The sequence below is a fragment of the Triturus cristatus genome, chromosome 3_1 (genome assembly GCF_964204655.1).
Source record: "Triturus cristatus chromosome 3_1, aTriCri1.1, whole genome shotgun sequence".
Classification (NCBI taxonomy): Eukaryota; Metazoa; Chordata; class Amphibia; order Caudata; family Salamandridae; genus Triturus; species Triturus cristatus.
In genome coordinates, this window is record NC_140583.1 from 1,030,893,901 (window position 1) to 1,030,911,372 (window position 17,472).

At 44.8% G+C, this 17,472-nt stretch overlaps 1 protein-coding gene across 1 annotated transcript in view; it reads left to right on the top strand.

Moving 5' to 3' along the window:
• The first annotated feature begins 16,729 nt into the window (after window positions 1–16,729).
• Window positions 16,730–17,472, top strand: part of LOC146861442 (NXPE family member 4-like) — a 517,437-nt gene continuing 516,694 nt past the window's right edge. The window contains exon 1 of the mRNA XM_085645737.1: window positions 16,730–16,964. The gene's annotated coding sequence lies outside the window, so the exon portion shown is untranslated. The remainder of the gene's footprint in view (window positions 16,965–17,472) is intronic.

Here is a 17,472-nt window from a genome sequence, read left to right on the forward strand (position 1 = left end):
TATTGATATGTTAGAGTCTGCTATGATAGGTACATTTGGCTTACTGTGTGATGCTATTTACTAATAAATACATCCCAGATATACCAATTTGTCGTTTCCTTGTAGCAGGAGGATTGGACTCTTCTTGGCCAAGTATTATGTTGTAGAAGGATGGGTGAATTCCCTTATAGCAGGTAATTGTGTTATAGGAAGTTGTGCTACTTCTAACAAGTGATGCGCAAATTATTGTTTTCTTGCCTTGCCTTTGGTGGAGCGTTGAGTTTGCCCACCTTAGGAAGCGCTGTGTATATGTTATATTCCATAAGTTTGGAACTGATATTCTCTCCCTGGGAAAGTGACGGTACATTCCTTGGTCCAGGGGAGATCTAAATTTGTCATTACACTACCTTGTCCGTTCCACTAAGTAAAGAGATAGTATTCACTTTTCAAAGAGATTTTCTTACTCTACAAACAATAATAACGACCAGCGTTATCTCACTTTTCTATCAAGCTCCGGAATTACCTATCGGCTCCTCTCAAGATCACAACGAGGTATCCCAAGAGGGTCTCTTGACGTACAAAGAGGGTTGTTCTGTTACTGATCCCGGCTTCCCTTACCAGAGTTCCAAATACGGTGACCCTTCACTATCACAATCTTTCCCTTTTCACACGAAAATTTCCCTAAATATAATACTGACAGCCCTACCTAGCTTTTCAGTATCATCACAACAGACAAGATACTTCTGCAGTGTGATTTCTTTGCCACACTCTTCAAATTCCTTCACGGGATTCCTCAGGCACCTCTTGTACCTGTACTCTTAAAAAACATATTAAAAAAAAGACTGACTCTTTAAGTTAAAATCATATAACGAGTATTCAGTAACTATTACCTAATTAATCAATAATTAACCATTGCTCTGCTACCAAGAAACTGATCCAGCGCTGACCCAATAATTTTGGACAGGGTCGAACACTCAATTTTTCCATGTACTGTGGCCCATACACATTCACCCAATGTCTCTGTTGCACTGGGGATCAGGTTTGCGTTTTCCTTCACTGACCACACATCCCAAATTCAATAGCCAAAATGTACTCAAATTCACATATAATCACTTAGGATCAATTATTCACCTACTTGATCGATGGATCAATTAGTTGAATAATTGAAGGTCAATAGTCATTTCAAATCATTGACAGAAGCAAATAACCACAACTTTCTTTGTAAGTTGTTAAAATGTATCTTACTCAATGCATTAATTCGAGGAAAACCACCTCATGAGAGAGAATACAATCTAATAATCATCTAGCATATTACCAGTCTCAACAATACAATTGTCGCCTGGAGGGGATAAATGAAGAGACATCAGACAAATAGCATCAAATTAAAATTCTAATTTCAGAAAGATAGATGAAGAGACAAAAGCACAAAAAATGATTTCTCAAGTTATCAAGATACCAACCCAAGAGAATAGGAACGAAGAAAACCACCACCCTGGGCTAGGTAGCGGCAAGGGACCCCCGATCAGAGTGTCAGGGATCCAAGTCTTAAGATCAGGATAAGGACAGGACAGGATCGACTAGGCCTCTCTCTGCAACCCGACAATCAGCAGCGCACCCTCACTCTCTCCGTCTCCCTCAAAGATCTCACAACAGCAACCTGACCCCACCCCTAAATTACCTATTCTTTGTACCCTTTTCGTACATGTTCATCCCACTAAAGTTACTAATGCCTCCGCTTCTAGCTACGGGATTGGTTATAAACGAGGGGTGGATGATCATTCGACATTAGATCATGCTTTCTTTAACTACCCCATTGTTCATTTTCGTTTCCCACCTATTCAATATACATCCCTACTTTCTCATGAGGAAAATGTATTATGTTACGGACAAAGTTTATACATTTGATACATTCGCAGACTTTCACCCGGAAGCACAGAAGTTGGCCGCTCTTCAAATGACGTGTCATTCACCGCATCACACTCTTTCAGCTGTATCAGCAAGTTTATCCACAGTATTACGTGGTTTGTGTGCGCTGCAAGCTTCACTCATTACAGTTTGGTCAAGTTAAAAAAAACTAGGGGTGGGCGGAATTCGCGTTATCGCGTTACGCAAATCTCCGCGAAACGGTAAAAAATCTCCGCGAACACGCAGAAATTCCGCGAACACGCGGAATTGCTTGTTCGCGATACTTTTTTCCTGTTCGCGATCGCTGTTTGCGTGCTCGGGGTGAAATATCTCGCGAACACGCATATTGAGAACGCGAACAAGCAAAAAATTTCGCGAAGTCGCGGAACGCAGATTTTTGGGCAACTTCGCGTTCTCCGCGGAACGCGAAATTGCCCAAATTCCGCAAATTCCGCGAACGGAACGGAATTTACCACCCAGGCCTAAAAAAAACATGGTGTCATGAAATGGAAACCTCTTTTCCTGTCATGGTTAGCCCGAATATACGCTGTGAAAATGACTCTTCTACCGAAGCTCCTCTATTTAATTCAGGCCCTACCCATTGAGTTGGAGAGTGACTTCTTCCGAAGAGTATAGGTCATGATCTTATGCTTTATTTGGCAGGGAGGCGTGCTTGCTTCTCCTACTCTCTACTGTGCCTCTCTCGCAAAGACGGGGAAATTGGACTCCCAGACATTCTCTTATACTACAAAGCAGCGCAGCTCAGAGTCTTGGTTGAATGGTCAAAACAGGAATCCAAGAAACATTGGTTACATATGGACCGCAGCGTGATGGCGAAGACTATTTGGATTTTGGCTTGGCACCCTAGAAACGGACAGACCTAAGAATACATACATTAGCACCCCCACACGCACCACCCTAAGATTATAGGACTCAGTCGCGGGTGACGATAGGTGGACTTCATTCCCCTCTCCGTTTACACCGCTCCACTTCAACCCAGCATTCCCCCCACCCTACATGAGGTAACCTTTGACGCCTGGAGAAAGGGAGGTTGCCTAGCCCTGACACACCTGTTCCATAACTTTGATCCTCTCACTTTTGATGGTTGTAAATGGGACTATGGAATCGGGAACACAGAAAGATACCACTATACTCAATTGATGCATTGGTCCCTTACTTCTCAGGTACAGGAGGCAGCCACCCGGCCTCACACAAAATTTGAGGCCTTCCACACCAAGACTGCTTCTATGAAAGGGGTGATTTAGTTTATCAATAGCTTCCTGCTTAAAACCGTCCTATCCCCACGATATATGTCCATGTGGGAAGACTTGATACACCGTCCTATTTCTGATGAGGAATGGATGCACCTATGGTCGGATTTCACACGATTCAATCACTCCACGGAGCTCAGGGAAGCGCACCTGAAGACCAGGATGGACTGGTACCTGCATCCATCCAAGCTTAGGCAGATTTTCCCCACCACCTCTGATAGATGTTGGAGAGGGTGCAGATTACTTGGGGACTTTCAACACATATGGTGGGATTGCGAGACTATCGCCCCTTCTGGGAAGAAATTCCGGCACATATAAAAGACATGCTGGGTTATCCCATCCCCACTACCATAGCGGGTGTCCTTTTGGGGCTTCATGACTCTACCCTAGAACACCAGACTCGAGCTGATAAAATGATTATGTGGCTTTGCATTGGAGCAGCTAAGATTACTTTGGCAGCCGCCTGGAAGAGGAAGGAGGCTCCAGCTATCTCCCTTTGCACTCTCGCCTATGGAAATTGCTTAGCCTAGAGCGTATGTCTGACATTTTCAGGGATAACTATAAGAACTTTAAATTTAAATGGGGTCCCCTAGTCTCCTTCCTTTCACGAGGCCTCACATCGGCTGTTTTCCCTTCCACCATAAGAATCCTTCATCTTTTTCAATTTTGATTGGAGCTCTAGTGTCATACGACTCCCTCACTTAATGATTGTTGCCGCCACCACTGGTCGGGTGGGTTCAAGGGGGGGTTATTTTGTCTTTTATTTACGTTATCTCACGTTTGGGATAAGTTTGTATATGATTTATGTTCACTTCAGGTAACACATTCCAATTGGAAGACATAGGGAAGTTACCGTCGCAGAAGGAAGATGAAATCTCTGTAGAACTGCTTCCTCCATCTTGTCCCAGAAACGACTCACTTCAAGCTCCATTGTGTTTAGAAATTTTTTCTGCCACTCGGGCCACTCAACAAGGAAAGGAGCTGGATTTATATTGGGCAATGCACCTTGTTCAGCTATTATGATTTTGCTGAATTATTCTGCTCCCCTGCGTGGGATGATGTGATGGTACTATCTCGGATTATATGCTGTAAAAAATTTAATAAAATATCTTTGACACAAAAAAAGCATGGTGACTTGTCCATTTACTAAAAGAACTGAAAGCAGACATTTATTAATAATGTGGTAATGAAAAGTTCACTGTTAACCACTCTCCTTCACCCAGATCCAAGTTAGTAGTTATTCTAGCAAAGCATAAGTAAAAGCAAAGTTAATTAGCATTTCTTAAGCATCATCCAGCATGCCTTCTAATATATTATGCGCACAATTTGCTGTGTAAACCATTCACGACACATTCTACTCACCATATTATTACATCTTCAGTTATTCACGTTTGGTTAAGATTAATTTCATGCAATTTGCGAAGCAGTTTACCCTCATGTTCTGTATAGGTGCACATTAGTATTCTACCTGCTTAACATAAGTATATGTTACGGGGATACTCAACAAGAGCTGGTTTCTTTTTCGAATCCCCGCTCCATCAGAAGATTTGGAACACAAAATAAAAATGGTGGTGGAGATATATATATATATATATATATATATATATTTTCACTGAAAAAACCATAGGTTTCAGGGACGTTATTGTTAGTTGGACATTTGACTCAAATAAAACCAGAGAAATTTGCCCGTTGTAGTTAGTTGAGCTAACTATAACTTGCGCGCCCGCAATGCACTGGTGATGACGTCACATATTACATCACATCACACATGGTCAGTGACATCACTGATGACATCTCGAATGACATCACTGATGATATCATCCAGTGAATGTGTGTTTCTGTACAGTTTAAATATTTTTCATATATATCTATGCCAAGGTGTATTGAAAAAAGAGTGAATTTACAAGCCTCTGAATTGATTATTTAGTAGGTGCGTGACTGACTGTATAAGTGAGTGATTGAACATGTGTTACTGAATGTATGGGTTAGTGACTAAACTGTGTGAAAGTCTGTATTAGTGTCTCAGTTGGTGTATAAGTGGCTGCATGGATTGGTGAGTAGCTACATGAGTGTCTATATGGGTTATTGATTTGTTGTCTGAGTATCTGTATGAGTGCCTGAGTGTCTGTGTGGGTGGGTGGGGGGGTGTGACTCTGTGCATACATGTACTAGTGGGTGATTCACTGGTTGTATGGATTCAAAAGTACACCTGGGAAGGGCTGTATGGGTGAGTTAATGTGTGTATGGGTGTGTTGGTGAGTGAATGAATGTCTCACTGGTATATGTGTGAGAAACTACATATGTTTTAAGGCAGTATATGTGAGTGTTGCAGTATATAAATGACTATACGTTAGAGTAAGTTATTTGAAGAGTGGGTGTATAAAAGAGTGTCTGCTTGTATCAGTGATTGTATAAGACAGTAAGTATGTGTTAGTATCTGCATAGATAAGTGATGTGTGTGTATAAATAATGCAGTTGGTGTGTATAACTGTATACATGAGTAAATGGGTATATGATTGATTCTTTGCATGACTGACTAGGTGTCTGAGTAACTCTATGGATGAGTGGCGGACTGTGACTGTATGTATAAGTGTATACGTGCATATTACAGTACTGTATTGATGAGTAACTGTATGTATAAGTGAGTGGATGTGAGTGTAGACCTAGGAAATAGTGGGTGGTATGTAGTATGGTTTCAAAAATAGTCGTCTGTATTTTAGAGTGCTTGTATCAAAGTTTATATTAGGCCATCAGTATGTGCATCAGATTATCAGGTGGATGATGTCATCAGTGATGTCATCAGTGATGTCATTTGAGATGTCATCAGTGATTTCATCCGTGATGTCACTGACCATGTCATGAGTGATGTAGTATGTGACGTCATCACCAGTGCATTGAGGGAGCGCGAGTTATAGTTAGCTCAACTAACTATAACGGGTGAATTTCTCTGGTTTTATATGTCCAATTAACTATAACATCCCTGAAACCTATGGTTTTTCAGTGAATTTCAAAGGTTTTTTAAATGCTAATTCCTAACTATGACGTCTGTAAAACCTATTGTTTTTTCAGTGAATTTCAAAGGTTTTTTAAATGTTAATTTCATATTTTAATATTTATAAAACCTATATTTTTTCTATTTTTTTTTGTAATATTTTGGAACTCTAGTATCCTTTTGTTTATTTGAAAAATATGTAATGTTTTATATCTTCAAAAAAAAGTATGTATATCGTTTTTTTAATATTTTTTTTTAGAAAACTGAAGTCCCGTACCGGTAATGTACCAAGCTCCATCAGCACACGAATCCTATCCGCCATATTGCTAAATTCGTAAAGGATGCCCATTTCGTATCCGACGGGTTTGTGGCACCGCGTACCGCGTAACATCATATATACGTATGTGGTCGCACCAGCTGCTACTTTGGTATGCGACAGTTACCCCGTACCAAGCCGCGCCTTAAATCATGTACGTATGGGGTCACGCCCGATGCGCGTTGCGTATGCGACGAGTGCACGCTACCTGGCCCTGTGTTACGTCATAGACGTATGGTGTCACACCGTGTATGCCCCTCATTTTTTTTCATCTCAAAACTATATCTAAATAAGTTTAAAGTGTATATGAGAACAAGCGATAATCTAAAATATTTTAAACATTTATATATTTCTAACTGTAATACACTTATATTATGGTAAATATATTTTCTCAAAATCGCGTTGGGTGTGGCCTCCTTACGCGCTCGGTGCGATTGCATGTGACCTTAAAGAAAAGCATTTGATTGGTTCATAACATTTCCCATTGTAACAGTTGGAGGACCCCACCCATTTTAGTTATTCTCTCTACAGCGTTTGATGAGAGACTCCTCTTCTGCTTAGAGAGCTTTTTTGATTTTCTTTTGCTATGTACACATATCTGACACTACACACAACATGCAGCCATCATCTTCATCAATATTCATGCTCTGTAAAGTAGCCTTCCACCTGTGATAGCCATGCATCTAAAAGCTACATAACAGAAGTTTTCCCCGCTGCCAGAGGTAACATGGTTGCATACGCTGTCCACAGCACAATGTAATGTGGTACGGCCCAGGGGCAGCATCATGCATAGATAATGAACACACTGACACAGATAGATAGTGGAAGTGGTTACGGGAACGTGTTATTAAGAAGCAGATAACTGCCATTAGAAAGCTGTGTGAATGTTGGTCTGATTGTGGGAGTTGGCGTGCTTTTAAGAAAGAAGCGTCGTGCAGTTGGATATTCTTGTATAGTAATGAATGACTGCCATTGTGGTCCCACCTGGCTGCACCACGACACGCACCCTGGGCTTCCGAGTTTCACTTCCTCGCTCGGTGCACGCAACGACCAGGCGCTCCTCAACAATGCCCTGGCTGCACCACAACACGCTCCTTGCACATCCGCGACCCAGTTTACTCCTGTGTGCCCACGATCACAAGGCACAACTTCTGAAGGTCTCAAGCTGCAAAAGCAAGTGCACACCGCGTTGCTTGGGACGTCTCAGGAAACTTTTATGTTCCTGTGTTTCCAAACAAGGAGCCAGCTCACCTCGGGCCCTTGGGGTTCGAGAAGGGGGGGACACCACCCACTGCAATGTCCCTTCAGTCTCTTCCTTAGTAAAAGCTACAAAATGCAGGCCAGCCCCAGATCACGAAGCAAGGGTCAGTCCTATCCAGCAGTCTCTTCAGTAACTCCTTCCTTGGCAGAAGTTCTTCTTGATCACGAAAGAGGCCAAAGCCTTTGCAGACTCGACCTGTCCATTTCGCCATTCAAAACTACACCAAATTCTAGGGGTTTCAGTTCTCCTAGTTATACCCCTTCATGTATTTGAAGTTCTTTGTGCTCAGGGGTCCCTGACCCCTCACTAAATCAGTTCGGGGTGTCTCCCTCCTAGTGTCACCTTTCTCCCTTTGATACTGGGGGTCTGGATCCTTAATAACTCAGCTGGAGATGGGTCAAGTGGTTTATAGCACCTCCCAGGCCTTTTCACCTCCCGAGCTTCTCCTCCCCTACTCTCCAGATGCAGGGCAGCCTGGTGCCATCTTAACCCCTCCCTGGGTCAAGACATCTCACCACTCCTCTCACCTCACAGATCCAGACAGTCAATCTACATTCAACAGAAACACACAGAAATGCTTAAAGCACAAAACTCAGCCACTTTCTAAAAGAGTGGTTTATGAACACAGTGACAAAACCACCTTCACAGAAAGATGCGTTATGACACTGTGAGTTCATACATACTAAACTTCACTTCTCCATTATAAACTTACAGGAAACTAGGCTACCAAACACAATACCCAGCCTCCCCCATTCTATCCTATGAGCAGAATGGCCTTTCACCAGTGAAAAACAAAACTGAGTGTTTTTCACTGTCAGAACATAATACACACCTCAGTAAATGTCCTGCCTTTTACCTACACTGCACCCTGCCCAGGGGTTACCTGGGACCTACCACAGGGGTGCCCCATGTGTATGCAAAAGGGAAAGTAAGGCCTGACAAGTGGTTGTACTTGTCACGACAACATGCTAACTCTGCGCGCAGGCCCTACATTAAAGGCCTGAGTTCCCTTCTCTGAGCGCCATTGCATTACTAGCCCCTGCACACACAGTGCACATCACTAGGGACTTTACTAGTAAGGCCAACATACTAATCATGGCCAACCAATTATCACTATACTTTACATAGGGAACCCTTTTACTTTGACACGGATTAGCAGTGGTAAAGTACCCACGCATCTAAATTGGCAACTCTATGTCAGGAAATAGGTCTAGGGGGAAAGCAAAAAGTTTAGGGAACTTTAGCCAAAAAGGCCAAGGCCTACAATACCCTACTACAGCATGGCCTGCGGAGCGAGCAGCGCATGCGCACTGCCACTAGACTCAACCTAAAAACGGCACGGCCTGGCACCAGCAGCTTAGTAGTTGTAAAATAAATCCTGCCACTTTTTACCTCTTTCCTCAGATTGATCATAGCGTGGCAACACTTTTCAAGATCCCCAAAAAACTGACATTAACAATTTGCACAGGTTTATACGCTGTTCTTTATTGTACCCAGTATCGCCAACAACTTCAAGAGTGGGGAGAAGCCGAGATTTAAAAAGAGGCAGTTACCACCACACAGTTATTTGACAAGAACTAATTAAAGAGTGTATACACTGTTGCAAATACAATATCAACCCGTTTTACATCTAAAACACGGTTTTGTACAGGCACAGCTATGGCCTCTGCCCCATGCCTTCAAATCCCCTAAACTGTTCCCTCCCCTACAAATCCTTGATCCCATGCCTCAGTAAACAGTTACTATGCTAGTCACCAGAGGTTGTTTTCACAAACAATGGTATTGACATTTCACCTGATTATCTATATACAATGTTGTGAAACGTTTGTTACGAGCATGTAAGGGAGCGATGGGCTTGTGCAAGAAGGAATGCGGGTTCCACCCCTTCCCCTCCTCCCCCACCCTTCCCTCTTTCTTCTGCAACTACAAAAGCTTCCTGTCTGCCCCGCAACAGCCTGTGTGTGATACAAAGTATAGTGCCTCACCAGCACTTCTCCCATTCATCTAAGTCTCACAACCAATGCACGGTTGACGTCCCCCCGCCACCAGTAAGCCCTTTTACCTCCTGCCACCTGCTGGGGCTGTCACCCCAGTTCCCGTGCACCTCCTCCTTCCTGGCTCTCCATGCTTGTCTGGGATCCCACAGAAAGGCTGCATGTGCCAAGGGGGGTCTCGCGTTCTCTGTCAGTCCTCCTCCCTGTGGAGAAGCCGCATTACTCCCCACCAAAAATATAAAAACACAAAATAAACTTAAAAGGGCAGGTGTTCTGGGCTCAGTTTGATCCGGGAGCCAGTATCAAGTTTTAAACATCCAGATATCGTGAATGAAAGAAAAATACTTCCATAAAGTAGTTAGAGCCCGGGTTGAAAGGGACAGCTGGGTGCCGTTTCTCCTTTCTTTGGGGTGTTTTTCTCCCTTGGTCCCCAGCTTCAAGGAGGCTCTGTGTCAGCAACGACTCCGATTCACACAGAGACGAGAAGCAGTTAAAAAAATATTTGCAATGCTATAGGTCTCGCATTTAAATACGACACCTATAGCATTGCAAACAAACGGCCGCCATTGTCCCAGCTTCTTCAAAAGTGAAAGCGGGCATGGCCCGCTGAATGCAAGCAAAGCACGTTGTTGTGCTGAAAGTAGGAAAGACTCAATAAATAAAATAGTACACGTACCAACCAAGTAAAGGGGCCAGTAACAATGGAAGGTTACAAATGGAGACATGGCCGTACTAAGGAGGGACTAACAAGCCTATTTAGGAATCAGAAGACAGCAATTACGAAAAACAAAGACACAAGCCAATGAAAAATATGGGCAGGAGTGGGCGGGGCTTCTCTCCCGTACTGAACTACAACAGATCATCGCCAGAGCAGAGCTTGCGCGCTTGATCAGGCTCGACCTAAAATGGCAAGCTTGGACAGTATGCAGACCCTCCAGCAAAAAGACGCCAATGAAAGTGAGCTTGAAAACTTTCAGTGCTGAGTTGGAATCAGCAGCAGCTAATATAAACTATTTTAAACCCCAAACCGACAGTGAGTTTCAAGGTTTACTGCTCATTAGCAGCTTCAAATTTCATAGTTTGAATAAAATACCAGTTTATAAGATAGTAAAACCCCATATTTTAATTTTCTAAAAAAGTGCAGAGGTTCCCAGCGGTGGCACCTCTGCTAAGGCAGAGGAGCATCGCTCCACTGCTTTGCAGCAGTGAAATAAGGGAAACATAAAATGATATTAACTTGAGGCTATTATAATTTTATGTTTTTCTGCTGTGGCAGGTTTGCAGACAGGGTGGGGCTGCTCCAATGACAGATGAGCGGGGGGAGGAGTGGTTTGCACACTCAAGTGCGCATGAATGTTTGGCAGGCCCTCTCGGGCCGGCCAAACCGTCATGCGCACTTTGCAAGTTCTCCACGCAGGCTGCATTACATGAAGAACATGCCCAGGCTCCCATTACCTGGCTGAGCACCAAACCACGGCGCTCATGCCAATCACAACGTTGCATTGCAGCATTGTCATTGGCTCAGGAGAGCCTGGGTGCTTCCTGTTCCGGCCCCAGGGGAGAGACAATGATGGAGATATAAAGGAGAGACGCAGCAATCTGTGTTTTTTTAATTCTTTTTTTTAACCCCCTTTCCCCCCCAATCCTCTGACCCGATCCGTGTCGGCCGCCACTGGAGTTTCAAATCCTTTTACTTGCGGTAATGCGGTACAGTGACCTAAAATGTGTACTAATGCAAGATGTGTCCCACTTGCAGGGCTGGAAGTGCAATTACCGGGTCGGTCCTAGGATAGTGAATTACCGGGGACAGACTCCAACTTGCCAGGACTGTCCCGGCAAGAAGGGGACAGGCAGCTATGAAACTTTAAAGTCAGAGAAAGTAAAAAAGGACGAGCTCAAAAACAGCATATGACATTTGACCTCAGTCTTTGAATGCACAGCAAATATGACTAGATGACAACATTTACAGGTCTATTTACAAAAACAGAGCTAGCAGGTGAAAACAGGACCAAGAGGTCTTGAATGCTCATTCTAAAAAAAGAAATACTTGCTGAGATAGAGCAAAAATACATTTACAACTCACATATCAATATCTTATTGAATTTCAACCACATTGTTAGACATGAATCAGATACCCTCGAGTGGTGGTCCCCCATACTTTTTGCCTTCACCCCTCTGTAGGAGAGTAGGATCTGCTTCACATGGGTACCCCTACTTTTTGCTCGTGTTTCACTGTTTTTCGACCTTAGTCTGGCTGTGGCCCTGCTAATCAGGACCCCAGCCTAGCTGCTTCTTCTCTAAAATGGTTTCCATGTACATTAGGTACATTTCTAATTGGATTCTGGAGTGCCTTATAAGCTCCTAGTATATGGTATACTATGTACCTAGGGCATAGGTACCTCAGAGGCATACCAGGGGCTGAAGCATGCATTATGCCACCCCTGGGAAGCACTCCAAAATGGCACCACAGGTCTGCTACTGCAGCCTGGGTAAGATGGTGCTTGCCCCCCCTTACAGTGGTATAGGCTACCTACATCACTACCATTGCACACACATATAAAACCTATAAGTCACTCCTATGACAGGCCTTAACAATCCTGAAGGCAGAGTGCTTGGTTTTTAAGTGAGAGGGTGCCCCTGCATGAGCAGAGCCCCTCTGCAGCGTTCGGACTACCTCTTCTGATGCTGTTTGTGGTGCAGCCTGACCATATACTCTTCAGTGCATTATAACCTTGCGGTAAATGCTAACTTTGGGATGGCTGCACGGAAACATGTCATGTTTGGTGTCAAACGCTTTGGAATACTACCCCCCCCCCACCAGTTCTAGCGGCGGGGGTAGCATTCCACCCTTCTAGAGGGAGAGACATGTTCACACTGGTCTAACCCGGTAGGACTTTCTACAGCCCTGGCATCATAAAATGGATGCCTCTGCCACTGACACGGGTCTGGCCTCCTGCTGCTGACCGAAACTCCGGCAGGGGAGGCCTGGACAATAGGTTTCCAGGCAGATGTGTATTGGGGCTGGGCGGGAGCACTCTCTGGTGCTTACGTCCTGCACTGGGGGCACACTTGGTGTCCCTGTGCATAGTCCAGTTCAAACCGTTTGCAGGGGCTACCTGCTCTGGCGTGAAACTGGACAAAGAAAATGGGTGTAACCACCCCTCTTTCCAAACCCTACCATAGGTGGGTCCCCAGAGTATGTCCAACCCCCAAACTTTGTAAAGGTATGGGAACCCAGTCCTTGTGACTTTAGATTACCCTGGACGAAACTCTGCAATATATATCCTGGACCTTCGACGTTCTACTTTGCTTAGAAGACTGAAGAAATCTCCCTTGGGGTCAAGGAGTGACTCCCCTGCTTGGCAGGCACCAAAGAAGCAACTGACCGGTCTGCATCGCTGAACCTCCCGCCGGACGCCGAAGTCTTTGCATCACCAGAGGTGGATTTCCAGACTTCCCCATGGCTACCCTGAGTCCACAGCAAAGCTGAGGCCCGTGGCTATCGTGGGTAATGTGGAACCGTGACCCCTGGACACCATGATCTTTTGTTGATCCATCATCTTCCTGGTCTTCCTCGAAGTTGTGCTTTAGGCTCCGAGTAGCCCCAGCCTTGAGCACCTCCTGCACCGAAGATTGCTTGCCTCTACTCCACAAATGACCCATGGGCCGGTTTCCAGTGCGACCGCTCGAGGCTCCTTCGCGATCGCTAGCCCGTTGGCTAGTAGGTCCCCACAAAGGCAACTCCTCTTCTGATTGGGATTTCCTGGTTGCTCCAGACGTGCCCCGACTTACCTAGCTGGGTGAGTCCCCCAGACCTTGCTGGTCTGCACCGACGTCCTTTTTCTGATTCCAAGTGACTTGCCATTGCCAAGGCTTGTTGGGTCCAATCTGGATGCCGACACCGCAGCACTCGACACACTTCGTGGGACAGCTCGTAACCAGCTCCTGGTCATCATCAGCGTCTCCTGGACCTCGTGGCTGAAGAGTCAAGACACTCATCAACTCATCTGAAGCACCCGACATCTGTGGGCATTGGTCTATCGTGCCCTTGGTCACTGGTAAGTGACTCAGACTCTGTCCCCTCTGCCTTCAGGTTCCTTCCATCCTAGATCCGGGCTTGGATCTCTCCAGACACTTCTCTTCATGGCAGCAGCACTTCCTGAGCAGCTTCCGTTGAGAACAGCGACGCGACGCAACACCATTTGACACCTATGCACCCGGCTTCCCTGGGTGAGGTAACTCGAGTACTCCTGTGCTGCCATGGGTGTTGGCCCTAGACACCTCTAAGTTCAAAAGGGTTCGCTAGTAGATATCTTCTAAGTGTCCTTAAACTCTAAATTTTCAACCGCGACATTCCCCATAGAAGTAAACAGCGATTAGCGGCTGTGTTCTCAAACTGCACGCGTCCCCCGTGGGTCCCCTGTGTCACTTCTTTGGGTGGTTCCTTGTGGTCCAAGCCCTTCTACAGGCTCTAGACCTTGTGTCTAGTTCAGTCATGGTTCTTATACCACTTTATTGGTATATGGTTTGGTACGCCCCTAGGGCTCAAACGTGTATTTGTGCTATTACTGTTGATTGCTAACTTGTAACTTAAGTACTTCGAACTCCAGTCTCATAAAGAGACTAGAGGGGTGTGTTTTATCTTAAATACATATATTTTAAATATATACCTGGTGTGGTTGTCCTTTCATTTGATCATTCAAGAGATTATAGACTGGTAAAATAAGCTGCTCTACATTCCTTCAAGACTTAGCCTGAAGGCTGCTCTCTATAGCTACCACTAGGATAGCTTTCAATAAAGGTTGTCTTTAACCTATCACCATAAGGGGTTGTTTGGACTGATACACGGTGCCCACTATAACTAGTGGACAGCATATATCAGGGCAACTTCTCACACCCTCCTATTGTGATGCATTAGTTTTAGTTAACTTCGGGATTCGGTGCACTTTACCACTGCTAACCAGTGGTACAGAGCTTGTGCCCTTTTCTTGAAACATGGTAAAATTGGCCTACACCTAATTGGCACATTTAATTATTTATTTGTAAGTTCCCAGTAGATGGTACTATCTGTATCCAGGGCCTGGAAATTAAATGCTACTGGTGGGCCTGCAGCACTGATTTTGCCACCCACTAAAGTAGCTCTTTAAAACATGTTTCAGACTTGTGACTGCAGTGTGTAATGCAGCTTAAACTTTCCATTGCAACCTTCCTTGTTAATATTTAACTCCCTGCCCAGTCATAGCCTGTGTGCTGTCTGGAAGGGGGATCACAGCAGCCATGGGGCCAGATTTATCACAGCTTTGCATCGCCGTTGCACCACGCAGGAAGACACAAGGGCGACCCAAAACTTAAGTGAGATTTATCAAGGCACACAAAGCCACCTTACATGGCTCTGTATGGCTTGATAAATCTGGAATAATGCAAAGCAATGCAAATCGCTGTCTTGGGTTACTCTGCCACAGGGAGGTGTTCCATGGGTGGAGTGTGGGTGTTCCAAAGCATCCACCCATGGATTGTGGCGCATTCCCAGATTTACCATTAGTTGTAGACCTGGGAACATGTGAAAACGCTGCGCCTCCTCAGCTGAGGCATAATGAGGAGAAATAGCTTTATTTATCCTTGCTTTTTCCACTTTCTGTGAGTGCTACATTCTGCAGAACACATAGAAAGAGGAAAATGCCTCTGAGGATTGCTTTTGGGCAGGAAGGTGCCCCTTCATGAACAAAAACAATGCTGCCTACAACGCAGGCAACCTTGCACCATGACTCAACGGTGCCTGCATTGACGCTAGGTAACCAGCACTAGAAAAGGACAGGAATGCTCTGTAATGTTAAATACTGTGCATTTCTGCCATTTCACCCAGTGCAGCAAGATGGCATGCTGTGCTATGTGAAAAATTACAAATATGGGCCTTGATGTTTGATGGACAATGGATTTGCTTCCAGCAGATTTTTCTAATACCACAAATACTAAACATAAATGGTTTCTGGCACTCTGACTCAGAATGAAGAACAGAGATGTTGAATATGACCTTATGGAGTTGACACAAATGCTTGGTGTTGTTTGTTCCCAGTGACCTCAAGATTTTTCTGGACACTTTAGTCACCACAACCATGGATTCTAGCCCATAAGTTACTCTGAAGTAAGACGTTCTCCATTGGACAGCCCCTAGGTGTCAACTCCGACATCCAAGACTGCGAGGTGCTCCCAGACAAGAATCAGACCTGACTAGACTGCATCAGATCGTGGAGGACCTTCACAAAGACAGGGGTAGGTCACGGTCTTGCTTACGTCACTGCCAGGGAAAACAAAGATGAGGAGGACTGATGCTGCCCTTGGCATTGCATCCACCTGATGAGCGGTTATGTATCTCTCCAAGTTTAAAAAGCTTACCAAGTCTAACTTTACAAGGCATTATGTGTATCTATCTATACATCTACATAGATATATCCCAGCAGCAAAGTGCTCCTTCTGGATCCCACGGCCGTAGGAAGGTGGTGCGCCATGGTGAAGATGAAGCACACACTCAGGAAATGACACGTAGTGCAGGTTTATTAGTCCAGTAGTAACGCGTTTCGACAGCAAGGCTGTCTCGGTCACACATGCTGTCGAAACGTATTACTTCTGGACTAATGAACCTGCACTACACTTTATTTCCTGAGTGTGCGCTTCATTTTGGACTTTTGGTGATTATATATATATATATATCCACAACGCCTCTTTTCATTCAAAAAGAGTCTTGGCACTCGAGGGTGGGTGGGGCTGTGAACTATATTGAAACAGACTGTTCCCCCAGAGATGCGTTTCGGCTTTTAAATCGCCTTTATCAATCTGATTACGATGCGTGTGAACACAGTCACAATGTGCCAATAAAAGTTCATTTGTGTAAAAAATGAAATCAAACACTCCTCGTATTTTTAACTGCAAACTGGCGTCTTGGTTAAGATTTCATCCCCAGCTTGCTCGGGGAGTGTCTGTGCATGTTTAAAGTTGTGCACCTCAACACACGTTTCAGTTCTTTAAGACAATCCAAGATGTTAGTCATTCACCTCTTCTGTCGAGTTGCCTGCCACTCACCACTCCGCTGTTAACGATCAACGCCCTGCTCCGTAGTCCTGAATTCATGTGGCAGCCTCCTGACCTGCTCCATTCCGAAGTGCCTTCCAGTCAGCACAGCGAGTCGAGTTCCTCTTGCTGCCGCCGCGAGCACCTCAAGCAGGATTCCACGAGATTGTCCCAGTGGCAGGTACGGGGGCTAAGCAATTGCTTCTTCGCATTCCTCACCAAAACGCGGTTCTGCTGCTCAGCACCTGAACGCAGGTGGTGCCCCTTGATGCATACCGCAATGCGCCTAACATCTTCACAACGCCTCCTTTCATTCAAAAAGAGTCTTGGCACTCGAGGGTGGGTGGGGCTGTGAACTTTATTGAAACAGACTGTTCCCCCAGAGACGCGTTTCGGCTTTTAAATCGCCTTCTGATTACGACGCGTGTGAACACAGTTACAATATGCCAATAAAAGTTCATTTGTGTAAAAAATGAAATTATATATGTATGTATATATATATATATATATATATTATCTACTGGCGGTCGCCAGTAGATAGTTATAGTTAGGACCGAGTTTCCATAGAAAATCTGAAAATTCTATTTTGAATAACTTTGGCGCCGGTTGACGAATCCTCGCAAAATTTTCAAAACTAATGGGGCGGTCCGCTAAGCTCCTACCCTGAAAGTCTCGGGGTGATTCGTCAA